Source organism: Physeter macrocephalus, chromosome 12, assembly GCF_002837175.3.
Source record: "Physeter macrocephalus isolate SW-GA chromosome 12, ASM283717v5, whole genome shotgun sequence".
In the NCBI taxonomy this organism is placed as follows: domain Eukaryota; kingdom Metazoa; phylum Chordata; class Mammalia; order Artiodactyla; family Physeteridae; genus Physeter; species Physeter macrocephalus.
The window spans coordinates 34,296,668-34,324,333 of NC_041225.1; positions in this window are offsets into that span (position 1 = coordinate 34,296,668).

Genomic DNA, 27,666 nt, shown 5'->3' on the forward strand with positions numbered 1-27,666 from the left:
GGCTGGCCATCAGCAAATATTTGCAGCAAGAATGAATAAGAGGTTTAACAGGCCGCTGGATCTTCACAAAGGCGACACAGCTTGGTATCATTTTGCCAGGGATGGTATTCTGAAGAGTAATTTAGAAGCCATCTCAATGTGAGTTAAATTCTTTTATATTATTTTGACAATGTTCACCAGTTTCAGTATGAAATCTATGAAGACGCTTAGAGAAATGGCGTCGGGAAGTTCAATGTACATATGAGGCTGCTCCTGGAAGATAAACCTTTTAAAGGACGGTCCGTGCTTTTTGGGGTAAGTTTGGCAATTTCTGCACCCCATCCATGGAGCTGGATTTTCCGATATTTTCCCCAAGTGTTTATCTTCAGCTTATTCTCATGATGAGGAAACTCATTTTGTCAAATTTTATTTTCTGTTGTTAGTATATTTTTTAGAATGAACAGCTCTCATTTTCTAAATATAAACTTGCTAAGTTATTAAATGTGCTTTTCTTTAAGCCACACGTATATCATCCAGTCCAAATGTGATTCTGACGTTCCCCGGGGGAGACTTCACCGACCAGATAACGAGGGCAGACCACTGCACTCAATGACCCCTACCATTGACTCCCATAAAGATTTCAGTGGCCCTGGGCAATAAAAAGGCAGTGTGATGAATGATAAAGGAGAAAATCGTGGCTCAAATTCCAACGCTGTTACTCTTCCAATATGAGAATTTGGCCAGATCATTTAGACTCTGAGCCCAAGTGTGATTTATAAAATCGGAATATTGACAGCTATGTTGCTGATTCCGACAACGCCCTGTGGACAGGGCTAGCCTGGTGGGAGTTGGGGTGGGAGCTGCAGATACCAAGGGCAGGGGGAGGGCCAGGCTCACGGGCCGGGCGGCCTTGCCTTTAGTTTGAGCTGCTTTGTTGCAAATTGTCCTGAGGGACCCTCTCCGAGTCGTCAACGTTCCCACGGGCTTACAAATGCCTTTCCCAGGAAGAAGGGTCTGGAAGTTACATCTCTCATACAAGAAAGACCTTGGCAGTTCAGATCCATGAAGGCTTCTGACTCAGTTTCCCTGTGGCCCACTTACCTCCCACCGTACAGATGCACCAACAGTTCACATCTATGTGATTCCGGTGCTGTGAGGAGTCCCGGGGTTTGCAAAGTTGTCGGTGGTACTGGTATTATTACAGCTAGGTCATTCCACAGAGATCTTATACATAGTTATAAACTTACTTATGCCCCTTCACTTCTTTCTTGATGAAATAATTATATACACTTTAAGGATAGAAACCAAAGAACAAAAGGATAAAGGAGGAAAAAGTAAATAACTTTTTAACTTTTTTAAGTAAAAACCTAGGATGTTCATCTTTTAACATTGAATGTCAGTTTAGTCTGTCCTTTTATCTTCTTTTCCCCATCCCTCTTATCCTTTCTCTCTCTCTCTCTCTCCCTTCCTTCCTTGGTGTATTTATTTAATCAGATGTTAAATCGGCAAATATTCCCGATAACTTATTCTGCATCCTGTTTGTACAGGAAACACAGACTTGAAGGACAGATAATTCCCACCCAGAAGGGGCTCAGGGCATAATGGGGTAGCTGACAAGACTGGGCCATTGCAATGCCCTGTGAGCATCTCTGGGATAGAGGTAAACTTGAGGAGTTGTAAGGCCACTTAATCCAGCCTCAGGGGGAGGTAAAGAAGGACTCACTGAGGAAGAATATGGCCAGTCTGAGTCCTGAAGGATGAGTAGGAATACGTGAGGCAAAAAAGATAGGGTCATCAGAGGGCCCATCAGTATATACTATAATATATGCATATATTGGGACTTCCCTGGTGGTGCAGTGGTTAAGAATCCGCCTGCTAATGCAGGGGACACGGGTTCGAGCCCTGGTCCGGGAGGATCCCACACGCCATGAGCATCTAAGCTCGCGAGCCACAACTACTGAGCCTGCGCTCTAGAGCCCATGAGCCACAACTACTGAGCCCACATGCCACAACTACTGAAGCCCATGCGCCTAGAGCCCGTGCTCCACAACAAGAGAAGCCAACACAATGAGAAGCCCGCGCACCATAACGAAGAGCAGCCCCTGCGCACCGCAACTAGAGAAAGCCCGCGCGCAGCAACGAAGACCCAACGCAGCCAAAAAAAAAAAATATATATATATATACTGTATATAGACATATATAGAAATATACTCTGGTATATTTCTGACTGCTACTGTCCAAAGCTAAGCACAATTGGTTATGAAATGCAACATGTCTGAGTAAATAAAATGTATTAATTAGCAAAAACACACTTTTCCTGCCGTCAAACTCTGAAAAGCATTTTTTCGCACATGTTAGAAAGAGCATACAGTGATGTAAGCAATGTTTTCTGGATCAGTTTTGTCACAGACATAGATACAGATTTTGCCTAGTTATGTTTCCATTCCCTAAAAGTCCCAAGGAGTGTGTGCTGGACATTGAAATGGTGGCACAGCCTATTGATATAATAAAAGGAGAGTGTTCCATGGGGACTGAGGCCGTCTAGGAAGACTGGGGAAAGAAGCCTCTAGATGCTAGCTTTGATTGATTTCCTAGGATTAAAATTTCTGCCAAATGGGGTTATGAATGACTCTTGCCGCTGGCTTTGCTGAAAGCCGGGCCTCCGCCTCTAGTTTTGCGATGCTCATGTTGTTGAAGAACCCAGGAGGACAGCCCAGATTAGGCTGAATCAATGCAGGAGTGTTTACAGCAATCCCATCCCAGGCCATCTGCTCCGAGAGTTAAACAGAACTTCATGCACTTGGGCCTTTTTCCTTCTGGATCCCAGGTCTCACCCAATAAATGACCTGCCTTCACCAATACTCACAGTTTACGCTGTCAGTACTGTACCAGTTGGAGAAAACAGTTTCCTCCTGTTTTTAAAAAAGCTTATTTTCTCATATTTACTAAAGGAAAACATAGCTTCGTATGCCTATAGACATAGTAGGGGTTGAAACATAGAAATGGAGTAAGAAACTCTGGGTCCAAATTCTGGTTCCACCTCTTTGAAGCAGAGTAATATTAGGCAAGTTTCTTAACTTTTCTGTGTTTCAGTCTCTTCATCTGTAATTTGGGGATGATATTACCTACTTCATACGTCTACCGTGATAGTGACAGTGATAGTACATGTGAAAGATGCAATAATGCCTTCTTATTATCAGATGGCCAGTTTCAGTCTGTCTTAATTTGCTTCCTGTGAACCCTAGGAACCTCGGGTATCAACATTTGCTCAGAAGAGAGAGAAAGGAAGTGTGATAACCAACTGGCAGGGAATGAGTCCACCCATGGGCTCCCTGGGACACCTTTGGAAGGGAGCCCATGTGTTCCTCTCTGCAGCTCAGTGCAAAGGGTGTGCTGGTCTGGGTGGGGCAGGGTCAGGGCTGAGGTGACCTCAGGTGTCCTGAGGCATGGCAGCTGAATCACTCAGGAGACATCCTATGGAAACAGGGGTGGGAATGCCAGGAGGTGTTGCAATGTTACTTTAGAGGATTCATCTGCTTAGTATTAGAGTTCCCCTCATTTAACCCTCAGAGGTTTTGGACTCTGTCTGGTGTGAAAATTTTTTTCTGTTTAGAAGGAGTTCCGCACATTGCTCATTACTTTAGCAGACTGCACGTTGTGAGAGCTTGTTTGTTCTGCTAAGTGAGTCATCAATATCCTCCTCTACACTCAGCCGTGGAATGGGAGACTTGGAAGAGACTTGAGGGCTCAGCTAGCTCAGCCCTCTCATTGGACTGATGGGGAAATGAAGGCCCCAAAGGGAGAAGGGTTTGCATGAAATCACATCGTAATGGACCTAAAATACAGGGCTCCTGATTTGAAGTCTGGCATGTATTCTACTAAATGCAACAGACTTTTAAAGAGTTTTGGAGGGAATCGGTGGAAGAAGAATCATGTTAAATACTCTACATATTGTGTTCCAATTAAACCTCTCAGCAGCTCTGGAAGAAAGTCATATTTAGGAAGGGGATTATATAAATCTCCCATGTGAAAGGTACCCTCCCTGCATTAAGAAGTAGAGAAGCATCCTCATGGCCAGAGGTAGGGAATTCAGGGTCAAGAAGGCTCTATAAACAAACTGCTTAGATTCTCAATTCTCATAAATGCATTGTTTCTTTGTCTAAAACGTATGAAAGCTGCCTGCTTTGGTAGCTTCTTAGGTCTCATATCTATGAGACCTCCATAAATATGAAATTAAAACTTGTTTTTTTCTTCTGTTAAAAAAAAAGAAGAGGGGGGCTTCCCTGGTGGCGCAGCGGTTGAGAGTCCGCCTGCCGATGCAGGGGACGCGGGTTCGTGCCCCGGTCCGGGAGGATCCCACGTGCCGCAGAGCGGCTGGGCCCGTGAGCCACGGCCGCTGAGCCTGCGCGTCCAGAGCCTGCGCTCCGCGACGGGAGAGGCCACAACCGTGAGAGGCCCGCGAACACCCCCGCCAAAAAAAAAGAAGAGTATTATAGCAGTTAGTTAAGGAGACACAAATAGAAAATAATTACATCATTCATTCTACGTAAAAAATATTCCACATGGAAAATATTTGTGTACTTACTCCCCATTCACTGTGCTAAACACAGAGATGTGGAAGAGAGTAATACAGATCCTACCCCTGCCATCACTGACTTGATAACCCAGCGAGCTCTGGAGTCTGTACTACACACACAGGCAGTTTTAAAATTGGAGCACTCAGGTGCCACAGAGATGGCTCAAGGTTTAATTGAGGCTGCACAGAGGATCACACCGGGGGCCACATCTCTCCTCCTCCCCATCCCCGCATCAACTATAGAGACGCCATTCTGTCTCTTTCTACGCTGGGACTTCGTGTAAGATTTCACTTGAGGACAGGATTCCTTTGATTCATCCACTAAGCTGATTCATGCTGCCTCCTTCTCTTATTCAGAAAATCTTCAGCTGCCAGTGCAAAAACTCAACTCGGAGTATCTCAAGAACAGAAACAATGGAATGTACTGGAAATCTTTGGATACATCAAATTTGAGGTTCAGCCAGGTCGGGAAGCTCAAACATTGGAAGGGCTAGCCCCCTCTTGTTTGGCTTCAGATCGGTTCAGATCTAAGAACTTGAACAAGAACATCAGATTTTGCTCTCTCTTCCTTTCTTTCCTTATCTTTCCACTTAGCTTATCTCTGCTTGGCTTTATTAGTCTTAAGTTCCCTCCAAATAGCAGATGATATTGGAAGCCCCCGATCTGTAACCTTCCAGCAGAAAGAAACATTTCCTCTCTTTATATCCACATAGTCATCTCAAGGAAGAATATTATTGGTTCTGTTCGGGTCCAACAAGTCAGTGGAGCCAAGGGCATAAGGATACTCTTGCTGCTCAACAGATGCTCAGGTGCCAACCCCGGAGGAGAGGGTTGGGAACTATGATTGACAGTTCCACCAGCATCAAGGAGAATGACAGATTAATTTATATAAAGAATGGATGAGAATGTGCAGGTGGGAAGACCAATGCTAAGGTAGCTTAGTCTATTATGTCCTTCCTTTCTTAAGTTGATACAGATATATTCTTTGATAACCTATTGCTTTATTCTACTTATTGTATTTTCTTTAATATTGACTAATTGCAAAGATGATTCTAGGCAACTGAAATTAAAGTATGTACAAGAAAGATGAAACTCAAACTCTTGAGCTCAAGGTAAAAGGTAAAAGGGGGTGATCGTAACACTATATCTAGATGCCCTAGCTAGGAGAAGACATATACGTTAAGAAGAGATCTTACCTTTGAGTTTCCAGTTTCCTTCCAAAAAAAAGGAAGAGTGGGTTCATAATTCTCATTGTCTAATATTAGAATCTAGTTGCCAGGGGCTAACAAACTTTTTCCTACCACTGAGATCTGAGTTTAGTTTGTCACAGACACTTTTGTCTATAAGACATTCATGTAGTTTTTTTTTTAATTTTCAAAATTTTTTCAAACCAGCAAATAATCCTTCTACCCAGTCTCTACAATCCTGGATGGTTCCTTTTCAAGCCTTTTGTGAAAAATATATACAGCTAGCATCTTTTGAAGATGTCATTCAAATGAGAGCACCATGCTACTAAGAGAGCTGGAGAGTGCTGAGGAAGAATGGCCCTGCTCAGGACCAAATGATCCATTTAGAGCTATAGAAAGGACCAGCTATAATCATCACTTCAGAGGGAATTATTTCCTTTCTGTCTCAATAAGAAGACGGGAACCACGAGAATCATTGTAAATTAGTACAGTTTCATTGAGAAAGGCACTGCAAAGGAGTCACACTTCTAGAATATTTTGACATCGACAGTGGTAATGCTGGGTGCATTAATACTGCATTATTGTTATATGGACAAGTGATGAAAATGAGGAGCAATCTCTCTATTTTCCAGGTAGGAGAATGCATGCAAAGTCTACAAAAAGGCAGAAAGGGCTTGGTGCACATAAAGATTAATGATCCTGACAGCCAGGAAATCTAGATTCTGTTTCTGGCTCTGTCCTTATTTGCCGTGTGGTTCTGTGAAAATCCCTTCTTATTTAGACTTCATTTTCAAAATCTGCAAAATACAAGAATAGGTTATGTGATTACTAAGATTTCTTCTAGCTCTAAATGTCCATATCTAGATCGTATTTTTAATAATACAGAGTCTAGAAAACTGTGCCTGTTTGATTATTAAGTGGCAATATTGTTTTCCACATGTAGCTTTTGGAAACTGGTCCTGTTAATTGGCAGAAAACTCTCATATTGCCAAAACACTCTTGTGTTTCTGAACAAAACTTATATTTTGCTGAGAAAGATTTTGAATATTTCTTGCTCTTAATAGTTTTCTTATAGAGACGCAGAGGTAGAGAACAAACGTATGGACACCAAGGGGGGAAAGCGGGGGGAGGGGTGGGGTGAACTGGGAGATTGGGATGGACATATCTACACTAGTATGTATAAAATAGATAACTAATAAGAACATGTTGTATAGCACAGGGAACTCCACTTTGCTCTACAGTAGAAACTAACACAACATTGTAAAAAAACTATACCCCGATTAAAAGAAAATAACAGCGATTAAGAAAAAGCGAGGGAGAAATAAAGACTTTCTCTGACAAAAAAACAAACAAAAAATAGTTTTCTTTTTATGAGCAACCCTCCTCCACAATACACAGAAAACAATGAAAAATTCAAAGTTTCCTTGAAGCTCTTTATCTCCGTTGCTTCTCTTTATGACATACACTAGCCTCTGTCAGTTACCAGAGACTTGTTCCACCGACCCTGCCTTGTAAGAGGGCATCCCAAAGTCAAGGTTAGCTTTTCCTGCCTCCAGAGAAAGGGCTGGAGATTTCTATTATAAGACAGAGAGTTAACATTGGAAAATTGGTTCTTCTTACCTACATGAGGGTGTGTAGGAATGAAAATAGAAATGAAGATTCCATCTAAGAAGACTGAGACTGAGATTCTTCCAGTTCTGCCAATAAACTAAATATATAAGAATTGCTAATACTGATATACCGTTTTGCAGTTTACAATACACTTTCATACGTATTATTTCATATGATCCTCACAAATACTCCTGCAAATAATCGATATTCATTGTATTTCCTAGATGAGGCAATGGAGACCCCTATGGTTTAACTGAAGTGAAAAGACAGCTAGTGGAGAAGGAGGGGACCGGGGCCCACGTTCAGCTCTCATCAACACAGTGCAAGAGCTTGGGCTACTGCTTTACAGCCCTGGGACTCAGTCTCCTGGCTGGTAAACCAGGAGTCATAACCCCAGTCTACCTAATTCACAGGTCTGCGTGTGTTCTGAGGAAACACAAATGCCATTCATTTCTTACTGACTGAACTCCAAGTCTATTTCCATAGCTCAGAAACATGGTCAAATATCAAAGACCTGAATTTAGCAACTTCTAACGTCAAAACAAACCAAACGCCACACAAACTCTGCCTTCTCCTCGTAACAAGGGAGTAGTATTAAGCCCAGAGCTGACCTGGGATTCTCTCCAGTGGGACCCAAGAGGGGAGAAACAAACCTTACATTTGCAATTTTGGTGTGGTTTGAGACTCCATTTGCAAAAAGAAGTTACTTACGAAGGAGGAGAAACATTTTTGTGGATGCAAAAACTGGAGACAAAACAGGAAAAAAAAAAAATCATAGATTTGAAAATCTTACAAAAATAACAAATGAATAATTTACAGCTTTTCCTCATTTATTGAAAAACATTGGAACATGTTCTTACTCAATGCAGCTCTTGGGTTCTCTTCCTGCAGCTATTACTCAGTCAACTTCAATTCTTTTCTTTTTTTAAAAAAGACATTTATTTGGTGACTTGTTCCTGGCTTTTCATAAGATACCATCTGAGCACCATCTGTATGCTCTTTCCACCCAAGCCTTCAGCCTTCAGCGACAGTGTCTATTTGCCTCTGCTGTCTCCCAGACACCCTGCCACCCATCACACACACAGTCTCTCAGACCCACCCTCCCGATGCTGCCTCTAGCCCCCCATGAGAACTTTGTGAATCCCTAGCCTCAGATCACCATTCATTCACCTTTAATATGACCCTTTGAAAATTCCCGTGTCTTATTCCTCTGACCCAGAGCGCCCTACACCTTACATTTGTTGATCCCTGTAGCCTCCCTAGGGTTGCCAGATTTAGCAAATAAAAGCACAGGATACCCAGTTAAATTTGAATTTCAGATAAATAAAAAAAATTCAGTATAAATATGTCCTGTATACACTTGTGATGTTACGCTTGTAGGAGAAGCGGAGCCGGAATCACTATTTCCATTTCTATGGAGAAGAAAACTGAGACCCACAAAGGTAAGAGAAATTGTCAGAGATTACACAGCCAGGAAGTGGTATCGCTGGAATTTGAATCAGGCTGGCTGACCTCAAAGCCCAGGCTTTCTCCATGGCAGCGGGCTGCCTCTGTTAAATATAACAGTGTATCTATGGTACTTGACAGTTTTCAAAACACTTTCAGATGCATGATCGTAATTAATCTTCCCAGGAACCCTTTTGAGATAGGTGCTACATTTCATTTGTTTTAAGACACTTTTTTTTCCTTTTTAACACTTTAACGTCTCTGATTGCATGTATTTCATTGTCAATAGTGTGTCAGTCTAATTGGCAGTATTTTTTTTTTTTCTTTCTTAGAAGGGCTTACCTAATGGCATCTTGGATTCAATTAAATGCAACATTATGTATTTCCTCAGGGAAGTCTGGTCTCTAGACTAAGGTGGCAGACACTGTAATTAAGCCTGTCTTCCTGACCTACTACCCTCATGATGAAAAGAAATTATACAGACTTTCTCCCCAAGACTCACAATGGAACCAGGATGGGTTCAGTGAACTCCGCAGGTATCGCACTTCTAGCAGGAGAGTGGAGGTGTGTGCTCCCTCTTTGCTACGTTTCCCTGTAAACTTAAAACTGAAAGACTAGGCAGGTGAGGTGAAGAATCTGGCAAGGAGTGGCTCCCCCCTCTTTTGTCTACATCTTCCAGGGGAGCTACACAGAGAAAAAACACAGCTCCCTGCAATGTCACACAAGTGAAAAATTCAAAGAAACGGGAGACAGAAGCCGGCCTTGGTAAAGTCATCCTACGGCGGGCTCTGCCAGCTGGAGAGCACTGCCGACAACGCACGAGCTGCTTGCTCCAAGCCTGGGTCCCGGCCCAAGTGCTTAATGACTCAGGCAGCATCTCTACCACCGCTTCCCCTTGGAGCCTCAGTCTACAGTCTAGACTGAGCTGGAGGCGCTCATTCCTGACATTGGGCCCACATTTCCCAGCACGTATTCACAGAATCTCATTCCGAGTGTTGTGTTCTTGGGCTCTGAACAGCTAATATCAGGAGGGAAACTTCATTAGGAAAGAGAAACACACTGTACAGGAAAAAGGAGGAGGAGGAGGAGAAAAATGATACATTGATTGCAAGCAGACGGGTCTGAGACTGAATTGATTTACACTTTCAGAGTTTAAGGGACGATGAGCATCTGCCCGAAAGATGATCATTTCCGAAGAGAAGGCATTTGAATGGTCTTTTATTTAAAGTAAAAGAGCTTATAACTGGAAGTCTGTATGGATCTAATGTACAGTGAGGGGATTATAGTTAACAATGCTGTATTGCATACTTCAAAGTTGCAAAGACTTAAAATTTTTCACTACACACACATAAATGGTAACTGTGTGAGTGAGTGATGGATGTGTTAACTAACCTTATTGTGGTAATCACTTTGCAATATATACGTATATCAAATCATCCCGTTGGACACCTTAAACTTATACCATGTTACATGTCAATTATGTCTCAGTCAAGCTGGGGGCTCTCAAGAGTAAAAAGGAGCTAATTCTGTATCAGAAGCCTATCTGCAGATTGCCCTCCATGTTGAGAACAGTCGAATGCATTTCCCTTCCCTAGGCTCTCAGTAATAAATCACATCACTTAAGCTTCCATCAAGCCTGTGGGGTCAATGTCAATGTTCTCATTTTAGAGACAAAGAAACAGAGGCTCAAAGGCCTCAGTGACCTTGCTGAAGTTCACAGACACTTCATGGCAAAGCTGGGAGCTGAGCCCGGATCTTGTGACTCCAAAGGCTGTGTTCTTTTTGCTCCCTGCACCCGTAGCTACTGGTACCTCAGTGAATAAGAGCAGAGATCAAGTTTGCTTGGGTGAACTTGGGAGAAAGTTGGGGAGGGTTAGGTAGAGTGGAAAGAGAGTGATAGATTCTAAAAGGGGCTTAAGAATTTGCCTTGCGTCCTGGAGATACTAACCTGATGGAGTCCTTAGAACATATGAAGAGGGAAGAAGGGGTAGCATCAGGAAACCCATCTCAGTAAGAGAGCCTTCATGTCAGAAGATAAAGGTTTAGTCCGGGGAGGAGGTCCTAGAATAAAAGGCCTTTGATGGTGAATTAGAGGTTTATGAAGATCATTACCTCCTTACTCCAAGAATCTTGATACAAGAAAAATAAAATTTTTAATGGCATCATACTTTTCCAGTTCAGCCAAAGTTGCTCAAAATGGTGTAATGAAAACAAAGAATGATCTTTGGAACCAAACACAATTGGGTTGAACCCAGGCTACACCACTTACTGATGTTTGACCTAAGGCAGGGCATTCAGCCTTCCTGAGTATCAGTTTCCCCATCTGTAGAATAAAGGTGAGATTACCTCTCTCAAGGCTGCCAGGAGATCCCTCATTTAAATCTGATTAGCTCACTCCCTTCGTGGGTTCCCCGAATCTGACACTTGCTCTGTTACAGCTCCACACACCATATTCTAATTTCTTTTTTTGCTGCTGTCTCCGCTTATACTCTCTTGGATCCCTGGAGATTTCACCTAATTGTATCTCTGGCATCAGTGTCTGGCAAAGGAGCCACTCTGAGTCTCCTCAAAGAAAAATCCTAGGAGAGTAGGAACCAGGAAAGATGAGAAAGAAGGGATTTAGTCTAACAAGCTCCAAAAATTTAGAATGTGTCCCCCATTTACTCTGAGACCTTCAGCCTTCTCTCTTCTCCCAACCTCCCAAGCCCTTGTACCAACCCCTGCCTCTTACACATAAGCAGGTGAAGTCTAAAAGGAACAGGTGTAGGGTAAAAAGGAAAGTATCTTTTCACTGGGGGGGTAGTAAGTTTACAATAATTAGATATTGGTTGACAGTTGACAGTGCTCTTTCTTCTCCATTATCACCTCTTTTGAGGCTGGCTATAGCCCTCTATGGTAAGATGGGCTCACAGTATTAGTATTAGAGATAGTCCCTGACTAACGATTGTTCGCTTATTATTTTTCAGTTTTACATGGTGCAACAGTGATACGCATTCAGTAGAAACTGTACTTTTTGAAGTTTGACCTTTCCCTGGCTAGCACTTTGTGGTACGACACTCTCTCATGGTGCTGGGCTGCAGCAGCGAGCCTCGGCTCCCAATCACCACGCGACCGCGAGGGTCAACAACCGATACACTTCCAACCGTCTGGACCGAGACAACCCTTCCGTTTTTCACTTTTAGTACAGTAGTCAATAAGGTACAGGAGATATTCAACACTGGATTATAAAATAGACTTTGTATTAGAGGACTTTGCCCAACTGGTGGCAAATGTAAGTGCTTGAGCACATTTAAGGCAGGCTAGGCTAAGCTATGATAGTCTTTGCTAGGTCAGGTGTATGAAATGCATTTTTGACTTACAGTAGTTTCAATTTATGATAGACTTATCAGGACAGGAAGTAACCCCATCATAAGTTGAGGGAGATCTGTGTTTCACTGTACCAGTGAGGAAACTGAGTCTCAGAGAGGTAAAAAGGAATCGAGGTCACACAGTTGCTAGTGACAAAGTCAGAACGAGAAGCCAAGATGACTCCCTCTTTCTGCGTCTCTCCGTGCTTTGTCTCTCAAAGATAATGCAAAGCTAATAAAGCTAAAAATAATGGCAGGAGAGAAGTTTCCCTGACATCTCGGATGTGTGTAGGCTCTCCCAGAGCCTCGCATGGGGGTGCAGCACGGCCTACATTTCCTGCTCACTCATCAGACAGGCCATCCAGCCCTCAGAGCCGAGTGGATCCTGCAGAACTGAAGCAGGAGCTGAATCACCCTGAGCCTGACTGTTGGATGGGAAGTGATGGCGTGGGTGGTCGCATCCCAGACAGAAGACGCTCTGCCAGATGGAGACGCGCCTGGAAGCTTGGATGGGGCTCCAGTTGTTGCCAGATCCCTGGTGCTGCTCTCTTTGGACTGAATAGATGGCCGAGGAGGCAGCAGGGAGCTCCCCACCACTCATGGGGTCCCTGGACCCCCGGATCGGGGCATGTTCAAGGGTGATCAGGGGCCACAGCGGCCAGAGGGAGAGGCGAGGGCACCAAGAAGTGCTGACACAACCCGGCTCTTGGTAAGGAAATTTGGGCAGTAACAAATTTCTGTGGCCAGGATGCTATTTATATGACACCCATCTGGTGAGCGTTCTGGGTGCTTCCCTCCAGTCACACAACTTGGATACAGCAAGTATGCTGAAGCTAAGGGCTCACCCTGCCATTGCTGGGCTGCATGCAAGAGTATTCTATGGAGAGGAGTCCCACGCAAGTGAAGGAATATTTGAAATGGCCCTCCCTTTCTCCTCCACAGTGATCAGAATAATAATCAGGACAGCTACAATTACTCCATACTCTGTGCTAATGATTTCTAGTCTTTATCACAATTCTGCCAAGTGGGTGTCATCATGCTCATTACATATGTGAGGAGATTCGCCAAGGCTAAGTAACTTACCCAAGGTCACCCAGCTGTGAGTAGTGGACCTGGGGCACTAAAGCCAGTTGACTAGAGTCACTCAGCTGACGGGCGACAGAGTCGGGTGGGAATCGGGTCCCTCTGACCTCAAGGCTCTGTGTTTTACACCCTACACCCCTCACTTGCCATCTCCTTCCTGCTCCCCGCCCCAAATCCCCAGAGGAAAAGAGCCCCTGAAAGGCATCTCCAGAGGGAGACAAGAGAACATTGCTCTCCTTGGCCCAGCACTGAGGTTTTATAAGGCTTCAATGCTCTGGAATTTGTAGGCAAATGTTACTCTTTTGTCTCTGGCAAATCCAACTGCACATTTTGTATTCGCAAAGCCCTACTCAGAGACACTGAGGATGGGGAGCTGCTCTTCCTACGACCCCCAACTTGCCCGGCTCTTTCTCTGCCTGTCCTGTTCTTTCTTAGGAGCACATCCAGGCAACGCCAGCCAGCCAGCAGCACGGGAGTGGGAACAGGGCCGGGAGTGTGCTTGACTTCACCAGGCTCCTTCCAGCCTGCGGGGAGCCCTGGGGAGCCCGTCAGGATTTGAAGAAACTCTAGGAAGTTGTTTGTTTAGGTTCGCCCTCAACCCTGTCTGGGGTGGGAAGAAAAGAGGTCCAGAGACAGGATCTCAGAACCCCTCTGAGTACATTTATAGACACAAGTGAAAAGAGAAAATTATAGATCTATAAATCTAGCCAAATTTGGAAAAAAAATGCCAGGAAAAGAAATACTAAGTGCTTATAAATTAGTTTAATCCGATGAGAAAGAAGGAAAGGAGGGAACAAGGGAGGGGGGAGGGGGGAAACGAATAAAGGAAATCAGTGTCTCCTGAAAACACTGATGTGTCTCCCACGATGGTGGGTGCTCTGAGACCAGAATGAGAGGCGGGTTTTCTTTTTAGCTCAGATTCATCATTAAATGATGTGTGACTTTTGGCAAGTATTTTCCCTCTCTGGGCTTTGGTTTTCTGTTTCATAAAGGGTTGGGGTAGAGGATCTCTAACTCCCATCCAGGCCTATACGTCTAGCGATGTAGCCTTTATAGACCAATGCCTCCTCCTATATCACTGGGAGTTCTCGAAAGCAGTATCCAAGGTCTCATCATGTCATGCAAGGGCAGCTGGAATCCTGGAGTGTTTGCTCTGGAATTCATTGCTCGTGCTGACAGGCAATGCCTCTTGTCTTTCTGTTCTAGTGTAGTATTCTGTCTTCTTCTCCAGGACAAGGATCTGGCCACCAGACCAGGAAGGCTACCATATGTCACTGGTAGATCTGAGCCATCAGCTAGGATAAGGGGGGACTAAGTAAGTGAGTGGAGGTCAGGTAGAGATGGAGAAGAAGGAGGAGGAGACAGGATGTGTGAGGTGGCAGAGGAGGAGAGTTGCCAAAATGTGTCTTTCTGGTAGGTCTGTGGCCAAATCGCCCAGCAAGACCAGCTGGCTGTTTTGTAGGGAGATAGCTGAGTGCAATGGACTAAGATAGTAATTATCATCAAGGGGCTTGGGTTCTAGTCCTAGTTCTGGACTAACTGATGCACACTTTTCCTTTTCTCTGTTTCTCTAAGACGAGGGCTGTGCGGGGGCCTCCTCAGTGACACTCTTCCACAGGAATATCTTGGTCAAGTACCATGCATGACACCCTACAGAAAACCAGGACCACTCCATGTGCACAGCTCACTTGACCATGATGATTTTCATATCTCAGCTTTCCCTAGGGACCCAAGTCACTTTCAGCAACGGGTGTCCATCTTAGAGATGGCTGCTTTCGGTAGAGTCACCACTCTTCCAGGATGACCTGGGCGCTGCGCTGAGCTGCCTGACCCCTCACCTCCTCCACTCTTCTCTACCCGATCAGAGGTCCTGACCGCTATTTGGAGAACGCCTGTTGAGTATGTTGCCCACGTGACTCCTGCATCCACTGAGACTTGAACTAGATGTTCTCTGAGATTCCCCCTAATTCTGAGCTTGAGAGACCTGTATTTTTTCCAGAATCATGAGAGCAGGACATGGCTTCTAAGAAACCAAGATCTTCAGGATATTTTTTAAAGATATACATAATTAGGCCTTATTTTATTTTTTGTACAACTATATAATGCGTTGTTCTGAACACTCTAGTTGTAGGGCCTCAGAAGGCAAGAAAGCAAGCAAAAAAGTAGAAAAGGAAGAAGGAAGGGAGGAAGGAAGGAAGGAAGGAAGAGAGGGAGGGAGGGAAGGAGGGAGGAAGGAAGGAAGGAAGGGAGGGAGGGAAGGAGGGAGGAAGGAGGGAGAAAGAGAACTTGTAGAGAAGGATAAAAGGAGGCTGTACATAAAAGAGGCCAAGAGGAGAAAGGGGGAAGAGACAAGAGAAAAAGAACAGAAAAAAAAAGAAAGAAGAGAAGAGAGAGAGGAAAGGAGACCAGAGAGATGGACATGCTCCTTGAAGACGGGTTTCCAGGCTGCAGTCCTGCTGCCCCCATGCACAGGCATCTGCCCCCTGCCCCCCAACGACTTCCTCTGAACAGGAACTTCTGTAGCTGTGGAGCAGATCAGGCTGCCCTGGCTGGTTTTCAGCACAGTCCCTGCTGTTTCTGAAGGATGCTGGAGGTGGAGTAATTAGCACTTGTTCCTGTGCCCAGTGCTGTGCAGGAGGAATGGGCTGTTGGAGAACACTGTTTGGCTGATGGATTGCTGGCCTCTTGTACTGCCTGAGGGCTTGTCTGTGCATTTGAACTTCTCAGCAACCATGGAGGTAATGTGGGAGGAGGATGCTGGAACTGCGCCCTCCAGGCAGACTTCCCATGGCTGTAAGGAGCCCAAAGAGACTAAACAAAGTAAAGGAATGGCCAAGTAGAGACGGTTTTGAGAAGGAAGGTAGCAGAGCCCTGAGCAAAGCTCCTTCAGAATCATCTTTGTCAATTTTTAAAAAATGATTCAATCATCTTGCTTTGAAATAAATGAATCCTGAGCTCTGGCATCATACAGCCCCGGATATAAATTCTACTTCATCCCTTCATCTTGAGCAACCAACTTAACCTTTCAGAGCCTCAGTCTTCCCACCTGTATAATGGAGGTGCTACTTGTAGAGCAAGGATTTGAGATGTTCTGGTTGCTTCCTGGCATTCAGCAGGTGCTGGGCAATGTTTGCTCTCATGCCCTTCAAGCATCTAATTTCACTTCTTTCTTCATATTTCCAAACCATTAGGGACACTGAAGCACAGGCATTGCTAGAAACCGATCATTGATTTTAAAAAGGAAAAGAAGATTCTATGTAGCAAATATATTCAAGAGGAAATAGTGATAATGAGGAACCAAGGAGGCCCCATGATGTTCATTCATTCTCTAACAGTGGTTCCCAACTTTTTTTTGCACCAGGGACCGGTTTCTTGGAAGACAATTTTTCCATGGACGGGGGCGGGCGGATGGTTCAGGCGGTAACACCAGCAGTGGGGAGCGATGGAGAGCGGAGGGGAGGGATGGGGAGCGATGGGGAGCGATGGGCAGCGGTGGGGAGCGGAAGATGAAGCTTCGCTCGCTTGCCCGCCACTCACCTCCTCTTGTGCGGCCAGGTTCCTCATAGGGACCCCTGATCTAGAGGACCCAAAATTCTCAGGGTGGAGAGAGTCCCCTCAGGTGGGAAGCGTTGTCTGGATCTGGGTTTGGAAGGAGGCGGCGGCCATGGTCGAGAAAGAGCCCTGGACTTGGAATCAAATGTCAGCTCTGTGGCCCGGGGGTTTGGGACCCCTGCTCTAAGAGGTTGAGGGTATCTCAATAGCCAGTATTAGCTGTATTGCCAGCTTTTTTTTTTTTTTTTTTCTGGCCACGCCACACAGCATGTGGAATCTTAGTTCCCTGACCAGGGTTTGAACCCGCGCCGCCTGCATTGGAAGTGCAGAGTCCTAACCACTGGACCGCCAGGGAAGTCCCCCTAGAGTGCCAGCTTTTTGTGCATTTCCTTCACCTGCAGTTTTGTTTGTCACTCCCCCCGGTACCTCAGGCATCGTCCCTTATGCCTTCTCTGAATACTTTTCCCCATCAAGTTGAACTCCAATAATTTGTCTTCTTAATGCATAGTTTTTACTCTCTTCTGAGAGCATAATTTTGATTTCCTCTCCTGAAAGTTAGACATTTATTTTTGTATTCTTCTATTTCTTGCCTTTTCTTAACAATTTCTCTAAGGAGATTCAGCTGTTCATACCATCTGGCCACAGCCTCAAGAATTAGAAAAGCGTGTTCCATGATAAGAAAGTTCATCTTTACGTGCTTCAGGTATGCAGGCCGGAATGGAGATTCAGAGAACAAAACTCATGCATCATCCTGTTGTGTGAAGCTGTTGTTTCATACAGGAGAGTTGTCTGAAGGTGGTATCACACAACTGTGCACACAGATGTAGACACACCACACACACACGCAGAGTATACAACAAACAAGGAACGAGGAGACCACACTTCTAATTCCACCTTTGCCACCATCTTGCATTGTGACCTTAGAATAACCACCTAATCCACAAAGCATATCATATTATTCCAATTTTACAGATGAGAATACTGAGGTACAAGGTTGTTATTTTTTGCTCAATATCACATTTCTATTATAAAATCCAGCAAACATTAAAATCTAGCTTTCTTGTTCCCCAAAACAAGAGCTCAGAGTTTAGATTTGAAAGGAGGACTGTTCACGTCTCTGTGTCCTTAACTCCATGTCTGCCCTGGTTTGACTCCTTTAGGCCATACTGCCCACTTCTCTTGGTGTGTACCGAGCCTCCAGAATAGAAAAGTCTGGCATATGAATGCCACCCATGGACTCCACTCCTGGGCTCTCATCTCACCTTTCCTACACTAGGGGGTTTACCTTCTGACACAGAAACACTTAACCTTCTAAGACCGCTGGGTCCCCTTTCTTCTCTGGAAACTTTTCTCTTTCTGAGCTCTTAGCTCCTTTTCCTCTCCCCTTCCTCCCTCCCTCAACCCAGCCCTTCTTCACTAAACTCTATTGTTTGAACTGATTGCTCAGAGCCAGGTGTGGGGTGGAAGCGCACTGACTAAATAAATTTGCACTCAAGTGTTGGTGAATGAAAGCCTCCCCTGTTTCCTAGTTTGTATTTTAAAAAGAAGCATAAGTAAGCCCAACTGACATTTTAATAAGTTATGGGTTCTTCAGATGATGTGAAATGTGCCATGAACAATCCTGGAATTAGCGGAGTGATTTTCAGCAATTTACCACCAGAGAACGGGTAGAATATCTGGCTTAAAATTACCCCCAGGGACAACCCCACCATTTCTAAGCCTGGGCCTGCTCATTTGAAGGCTGCTTCTAGAGAGTCTTTAACACTGGAAGAATCTCCCTCAATATGTATTCTATCAAGAGCTATAGATGTTTTTTTGCATTCTTGGTGGGTTGGTGGAGGGTCCAAAAGCAACGCTGGGAGGCTGAACATGACAAACAGGAGGATTCAATTAGGAGGAAAAACTCAGCATCACCCGCTGGGACCACACTGCCTCATTCCTGCGCTAGATTCCATCTTTGAAATGTCTTCTGTACAGCACTCTCACCCCTGCCCCCCTCCTTGAAATTTCACAGCTGCAATACAGAGGGACTTTGAAGGGCGGAAAGACAAGAGGGAGTTTTCCTTTCTCCGTGGTCATATTTAACAGCCAGTTCCCAAATGGTATTAATAAACATTTCAACTTCAAAAACCGAACTTGACATTTCTACATCCTTTCCATTGTTGCTATGTTTTTGTCTTTGTCATTACACAAATGATGTGTATGGTACATGTGGGACTAAAACGGGTTCGCATGTCTCTGGGTTCAGAAATGTGTATATTTGTGGAAGTGTCTGTAGGTCCCTGAGAAGTACTGGGGTAGTAAGTGTTATCCTAGAGATAGAATAACATGTAGCGCTATGAGTCCAAAGATTGGAAACTCCAAGATCGATATGTGGGGTACAGAAAGTAAAAGTGCAAATATTCTTTTGGCAAAAAGGCTGAATGAGATGGGACAGTGGTACAATGGGTGCCAGCGATCAACCTTGCATTTGAATCCCAGCTATACTACAGGCTACCTGAGTGATTTTTGAACAAGTAATTGAACCTTTCTGCCTCAGTTTTCGCTTCTGTAGAATGAGGATAATAATGCTTTCTTGCAGGGTGCCTTGAGATTTAAATTAAATTATAATGTATTGAATTGATGCCCACATAGTGAAGTAATAAGAAATACATTTATATTGGTCTCTGCCCCCAGGTTCCTGACACAGAGGTTCTAAAACCCTTATATGAAAGGATGCTAGAGGAATCTTTTGTGCTAACATTTTAGTCTTGGCTCCAGTTCCTGACACAGAGCTCCTAAGACCTTTGCGATTTCCTGAATGATAGGAGACTCTGACCCAAAGCTCCTAAACGCCTTGGACTTTCCTGGGTTAATAGGAAAGTCTTTTGTTCTAAAAAGGTGACTCTTAGTAGGCTCCTGGATAAGGGTCTGAACACCAGAAAGACCAAGCCATGATTAGAAGCTTGGAACTTTTAGCCTCACCCCCCATTTTCTGGAGAATTGAGAGGGGCTGGACATGGAGTGAATAATTGATCGTGCCTAGACAATGAAACCTCTACAAAAATCCCCATAGTGCAGAGTTTGGAGAGCTTCCAAAGTGTGCGGGTTGGTGATTATACCCATAAGCTGGGAGGGTGTTGGACCCCAATTCTACGAGAACAGATGCCCCGGTGCTCAGAATTCTTCCAGACCTTGCCTTACGGACCCCTTTATCTAGCTGTTCATCTGTATCCTTTATCATTCCTTTATTATATAATAAACTAGTAAATGTAAGTCAGTTTTTCCCTGAGTTCTGTGAGCTGTTCTAACAAATGATCAAATTCAAGCAGGGGGTGTAAGAACCTCCAATTTGTAGCCAAGTCAGACAGAAGTTGTGGGTAACCTGAGGACCTACTACTTGGGGTTGGTGTCTGAAATGTGAGGCAGTCCTGTGGGATGGAACCCTTCTCCTTTGGCGTCTGCACTAGATCCCATCAGAATCAGATTTGACTTGAATGTAGGATACCCTCTCAGAGAGCTGCTTGGTGTGGGGAAAAAACGCACACATCTGGTGTCTGCAGTACTGTGGGTGTGAGGAAAAGAGAAACACACAGAGTGCTTTTTCTCTTGCATCAAAGACATTGCCCAATAAATAATGATGATCATTAATGATTTAATACTAGTATTCATGGTTGCAGGAAGAGAAGGAGGAGGAGTAAGTCGTTGGAGGGGAAAAGGGCCGATGAGTGACAGGCCTTGAGGCGCCCAGGTTGTTGGTGTCCAGGCAATTTGGCGTTCTCTGAGTTTTCCAGGAAGGCTGAGAAAACTCGGGCTCAGGGGATGGAGTGGCAGAAGAGAGCAGCAGTGAAGACACCGGGAGCAGCTGGGCCTTGGGGCGCCCCTGTCTGGAAGCAAGCCTGCTGAAAGGCCGTGGGATGACAGAATCCATGGGTAAAAAGCGTCAATCACGTGGCCAGGCAAGTGCTGGTCATGTGACCCTGTCTGCTGCTTGCTGGCATTTGGTGTCCAACTCTGCTCTAGGAAGTATTTTATAAATAATTTTACCCAAATGGAAGTATGGGTCATGGTGACCTTGACTCTGTGGGACAGTGGGAACTGGGCCTGGGAGGACATTCTGAGGAGTAATGTGGGTCGATGTCCTACATTTCCTGGAGAAAACAAGAGCACAGGAGACACCTTGGAGACACTCCGAGTATATTTATACACACACACTCGCGCACACACATACACACACTAGCACGTATTTAAGACAATGACTGGCAAATTGTAATAGAAAAGGGCTCTATTTTGGTAGCATTGATGTGATTGATCGACTCCTATAAATCCATAAGTTCATGGGCCTGACCATACTTCTGCTTGGGTCAAAAATGCTCTATGTGCTCTAGGGCGCACATGCCGCAACTACTGAGACTGCAGGCCTGGAGCCTGTGCTCCGCCGCAAGAGAAGCCACCGTGATGAGAAGCCCGCGCACCGCAACGAAGAGCAGCCCCCGCTCGCCGCAACTAGAGAAAGCCTGTGTGCAGCAACGAAGACACAAATCAGCCAAAAATAAGTACATAAATAATTGATTTTTCAAAAACGCTCTATGTACGCGGTTCTGTGCCAGGAAGGGACTCAGAATTCAGGGACACAGAGCCAGGTGAAGGAGCCTGAGGACGCTGAGACACTTCATTTTCCTAGAACCGAGCTTTAATCCTGCCAGTGTCCTGAAGACAGCCATTCCTTGCTTCTGCTAACCTTCAGGATACACTCCCACCTTCCTCTTGGAGCCCACAATTGTAGGACTAGTTCTTGTTCAGTTCTAGCCTGATCTCATCTCACAGGCCCTCGATATCCTGATACTTGGATTTCCTCCCAGTCTTCAGGTCCCCTTTTTACCTCTGGCTTTGCACATTCTGTTCCCTCTGTCTAGAATAACCTTCCTACTCCAGCAACAGGAACTCACATTTTCTAACCTGGGCTGTGTGGTTTGTGCCATAACAAAGCCACCTTTAATGGCTTAAGAGCCCTTTCAAGTGCAAACTTCTTACTTCCCTTGGCCTGGCCTTGAAGACTGTTTGTGAGGGTTGTTAGCTCACTAGACAGTGAACATTCCAGGGAAGAGAGGTCAGCGTATTTCACCTCCATGTCTTGAGCCTCGTGTCTAGTCTGGAAAAAAATGTGTTAAATAGATTAATGATTGAGTAACTTGGTTTTCAGCCCACAGCCTAAAACTTTTTTCAGTGTGATTCTCAGACCACCAGCATCAGCATATCCTTGGGGAGCCTGTTAAAAATGGGAGGTTCTGAGCCTCACCCCAGACCTAAAGCATCTCTCAGGTGGGGTCCTGATATCTGTATGGCTAGCAAACTTCCCAGATAATTATAGTTACACTGATGTTGAGAATCACTGCACTAGCAGATAGAAGCAGGAGAAGGCTACAAGAGACAAACACTGGCGAGAGCTGAGAGCCTGATGGGTGAACGGGGAGAGAGTGGGTGGCCAGAATCATTTTATTATACAGCTTTCTAACTGATAGTCACAATAGTCTGATAGATAGTAATAATAATGACACTGCATCATCTAGAAAAGTTTAAACTTGTAGTCAGTAATTTTTCTCAAGAAGGAATAGTCGTATATCAATCATTTTAGAAATATTGCCATCCAAAATGGAAAAACTGCATTTTAAAAACTAAAGAATAAATAAGTGAATGATTTGGGAAATTAACTCACATAAAACAGTGTATGTATGGGTGAACTTCATAGGGGGTAACCGTTATATAACATGGCTACTATGTTCCTTCGGGCAGTTCATCTGTTGCCCTTGTCACACTCACCAACTGGCCTCACCAACTGAGCCAAAGAGAGGAAGAGTTTAGGAGGACCAAGCAACCCATGGATGAGTGTGTTCAACTCACAGTAGACAGTGCAACAGAATGACTATGGGGTATTTGGAGCCTGGAAGACCTGGGCTCAATTCTCATGTCTACCTCTTAACTCACCTTGGGTCCTTGAGTATCTGTTTTTTCCCCCTCTAATGATGGCAGGTGGTATCTCAATTGTGCACTTGGTATGAGACTGATGTTCAGTAGTATTTAAGTGTCAGGCATTTTACATACATTATTATTGAAGAGATTGTTGTTATTCCTTAGATGGGAAAACTGAGATTTGAAAAGTGTAGAAACTTCCCCACAGTTGCCTAGATGGCAAGTGTTGCGGTTCAGCTTGGATTCCAAGTTGGTTATGATAATAAGTGTAACAACGCCCAGTGCCTGGTAAGACATCAGAGCCTTTGTTTGCATCCTCCCTTTCGTATGGCTAAGAGGAGTCTAAAGGACACAACAAAGTGAGAGAGCATCTCAGATCTCTTTTGAATTGCATTTTTGGCTTCACCACAGAAGCTTCCAGCATCTCTCCCAGTCTCTCTCCATCTGGAACTATGAAACGTCTGTCTCAGGGCACAGGTGACTGACATGGTGGGAAGGGCCAGTTGCTGAAAGATTGACCCCGAAGGTGACCAGGATCAAAGTGGACGTGGGCTTTGTAGATCAAAGGCTTTGCTTCCCCCGTGGAATGACCCAGAGAGCCAAAGTCAGGGCAGCAGCAAGCGCGGGCTGCGGGAACATCGCATTCCCATCAGTTCCTGTTGTAATTAGGCAGCCGAGTGCATCAGCTAAGGCTTCTGGGTGGTCTGAGTGGGACTCTCCACTTGCTCCTGTTGCTGAGCTCTGGACGTGCAGCATGGTGGGCAGGTCCAGCCTGGGAGAGAAAGGTCTCACCACTTAGATGGAGCAGTGGGCTCCCAGCGCTGTGGTCACCGTTTGTAGAGCCTTCTGTTGTCCTCAGGAGCCTGTTTTAAATTAGCTGGTGGTTTCACAAGTTGGGCTTAAAGAAAAGGTGCTCAGAGCCCCCAAACCACTTTCACCTCATAACTCTGGTTTGCCAGCCTCAATAGAGAGCATGTCTTTTAAAGGTCTGTGCTGTCAGAACCATTGGATGAGGACTGCCATGGATGCAGAGGAATCAATAATTAAAGCTTCAGTTACTGAGTGCTTATTAAATGCCAGCGCTTTACATGTCACTCAGATCCTCACAAAATTCTGCTCTTGGTATGGTTAGTCCCATTTTATAGAGATTAACCTTGGGGCTCAGAAAGATGCAAAGACTTTCTCACAAGAGGAGCTCACAAGTGAAGCTGCCAGGGCTTAGATCAGGTTTTTGGACTCCAGACCTGCATGAATTATCTAGTGCCACAATGACAATGCATGACAACCAACCACAAAACCTCAGTGACCAAAAACCAGCAACAGTTACTTTTGCTCCCTAGTCTATGGGTAAGGTGGGAAGTTCTGCTGATTTGGACCAGGCTCTGCTGCCTGGGGCTGGGCTCATTCCTGGGTCATGGGTCAGTGGCTGGGTTAGCTGGGGCAGGCCTATTTTGCATGGTCTCCACTGAGGAGACCGCGCCCTCTACCATGTGGCCTCTCAGCCTTCAGGGAGTCAGGCTGGGCTTGTTTTCTGGGTGTGGTAGGAGTCCGGGGGCAAGAACGTGAGCAAGTTGTCCTAGGTACTGAATTGTCTTACTGCCCCATCACCTCGTCCTACTGGCTGACACAAAGCAGCCCATTGTGTTGGTATTTGTGTTGAATACTGTGTTGAATCCGGTAGACTATTCAGGCATAGAAAAATAGATTCTCTCTGTAGATAGGAGGAGCTCTAATATCATACTTGTGAAGGTATTATTTGAATATCGAGACACCATTCCTTGGGCTCTTCATGCAATCATTTTACCAAAAAGCTGCGATCTTTCCACTATATCAGTGTGCCACCGATGTAGAATTTTGAGGATTTTTGTACGTTACTTCTATTTTTAGTAAATAAGCCAGAACCCTAATATTGCCTCTGCCTCGGTTTAAGTAATACATACACTTCAGTTGAAAGATGCGTAATAAAATTCGCATCAGATTTAGTCTTACTCTAGCTGATACCTAATGAGGAATGGAAGACAATGACATGTACACTTTACTATGGTCACTGTGTCTTAGGATTACTGACTGAGCCCTGGAAGCTCACAGAAACATTGCAATGGCACCTAATTGAGTTTAGGATCCAGGCAAAGTCCTCTGTTTAGTCCTCTGGAGAGCTCCCCATCCTGCCCTGTCCTCTCTCTGATCCTGTCTCCTAACAAGTCCACCCTCCGCCCCAGCTTCCTTCCTCTAGTCCTAAGTGGTTTGTTTTCCTGCAATATTGCCTCACTCTCCTTGTCTCTGTGTTTCTGCACATGCTGTTCCTTTGGTCTGGGGTGTCCTTCCTGCTTTCTTTCTTGTCTAACTCCTACTCATCCTTCACTTCTTGAGGGGGCCCCTTCCTAAGCATGCCACCTGGTTTAGCACTGACACCGGGCCGCGTTTTCCTCGCTCCAAGTCCTCGCCACACCGTGAGTTCCTTGGGGACAGCTTTCATCTCTCTGTTTCCAGTGTCAAGCCCAGTCACAACAGGTGGAGAGGAGTTATTTGTCAAATAAACAGATACATTAAAAAAAAACCATCTACGTGCTTCAAGTGTTATTTATTCTTTGAGGAAATGACTTTAATAAACAATTTTTAATTTCATGACTCTTCATGCAATTTTTGCAATTCAAATTTTTCTTAACTGCTCCTTCACACCATGGGTAACAGAAGCCTTTTTTTTTTTTTTTTTTTTTTTTTTTTACAGTCACACATGTTGGGTTGGCTGAAAAGCCCTGTAGGCTGAATGGAGATACCTCATTTGAGGAAACACAGCCTCAAGCCATGTGAGCTCCGGGTCCACAAGCTCTGCCAGAGCTCAGCGGGACATTTTTATGAGCTGTTTCTAGAATTCTTTCCAGCCCAAACTTTATCCTGTTTGTCCCAATTCCTGGGTCTATCTGAACACTTGGTTATTGGCCTTCTACTCTGGAACACGGCCAACACACAAATAGGGAGTGAGGTTTAAAGAATGAGGGTGTGCGCAGGAATTTTAATAAATAGTCCCATCTTGGAGGGTTTATTGATGAAGTAGGGTGGAATGAAGGGTGTCAAGGATACAGAGAAGGAAACCAAATGAACAAGTACTGAATTTTCAAATATTTCATGCAGATCTATATGTAGATTTATGCACACATATTATTGTCTAAGTATAGTGTATATGTATGCATGCAGATACTTTATGTATTTAATATATAAGTGTATATTTAAATCATGTGTTTGTCCTTCTGCTTTGTAGATGTATATGCATGCATATTTGCACACCTCTGTATATATACATGCATCTGAACATATTCGTAAACGTATACTTATGTGTATATTTGACATATATTACATAAAATCTTGCACTATGCATACATAGTTCTGATTAACTTTCTATATAGAGTATAGAAAGTCTAATTCATATGCAAGTATGCATATAAATGTCTGTATGTATAAATGTGTAATGCTATATATCACAGTTATTGTGTGTATATACTTGTGTGATGTAGCTACCTCTGATTATTCTTATGAATAAGTATGCCTAAATGTTTTTCTACATATGCAGATATATAGACACACTTGAATGTAGCCTTATCAAGTCTTAGATTTAAAATATATAATATGGATATTTTTATACAAGAAGAATGTTACGAAGGAAAGTCAAGACTGTGTTTAATAATTTTTTTCATTTGCAAGACTGTCTAGGAAAGTACTCTGTATGTAGTAGACACTCATGAATATCCCTGTTGATTATATCTTTCAAAATGAATTACATTTGTGAAGGTAATGCTAGTTACTGGAACAAATAAACCTAAAATCTCAGTGGGACACTGGTGACCTAGGTCCTCTCTTGCCCCTTGGTGATGCTCATTTCCTTTTCTCGGATTCTGTTTCTTCCTCTTTAACATGAGGATGTTGTATGAAATGGCTCCAGATGCTTTGTTAGTGATTACGTGCTTTGCTTGTTTACTTTTGGCAATTCTTAACTGGACACCCAGGGTCAGCCTTGCAACATTTTTAGAAACAGAGTGTGATCTTTTCAACTGCAGCTTATGAGGTTTATGAGGAAGAGAAGTCTTAAAAGAATCAGCCACTGGCATTCACTAAACTGCTATTATGGCCAAACTCTGTGATGTTGGAGGGAATGCTGACGTGACGACAGACAGGAGGAAGGGGACTCCATCCCTATATGGCCACATACGAGCTCCTTCCTTCCGAAAGCCACCTGGCTTTTCCTCATATATAAGATAAAGATTATGGCTGTGCTGTGTCTATCCACAGAGACTTGTTACAAGAAGCAAATGAGATCTCTTCTGAGCTTTTTAAAATGCAAACTGATTTTGTTGAGGTGATAATGATAACTGATATCTGCTGTTTAGGTTGATAAAATATAGTAGCAAGGCAAGGCAAACACTTTTGAGCAATGAGTAGAACAACAGTAAACATCTAACACAAATTACTCTAGTTTCTGGGATAGTAACAAAACTCTGGGCAGAGGCTTTAGATCCATGATGTGAGAAAACACATTCATGGGATCCCTGGTCTGGGAAGGCTTCCCCAAGGAAGGCTCAGTTGATCCGTGCCTTGAAGCATGGAGATTTCCACTTATAGTGAAGAGATGCTACAGTGATCTACAAAGAGAGGGTCCCCAGGCACCTAGGACCATCTGGTACCCACACAGACATCTAGAGGGAGCTTACCAGAGATGCTGGCTGCAGGAGCCTCTGGAAATTGCTGGGATAGACCAAGGACTCTTAATTTTTGGTATACAAGCCCTCCAAGTGGTCTGTGGATAGAATGTCAAAGTTTGTAATCATGGACAAAAATCATATCTTTTATTCCTTTCCAAGACTTGGCATAAGGACTACTCAGCTCAGGGTGGCAGATTTTATATTTAGTTTTGGCTAAGGAAGTATAGGTCACATTTTATGTT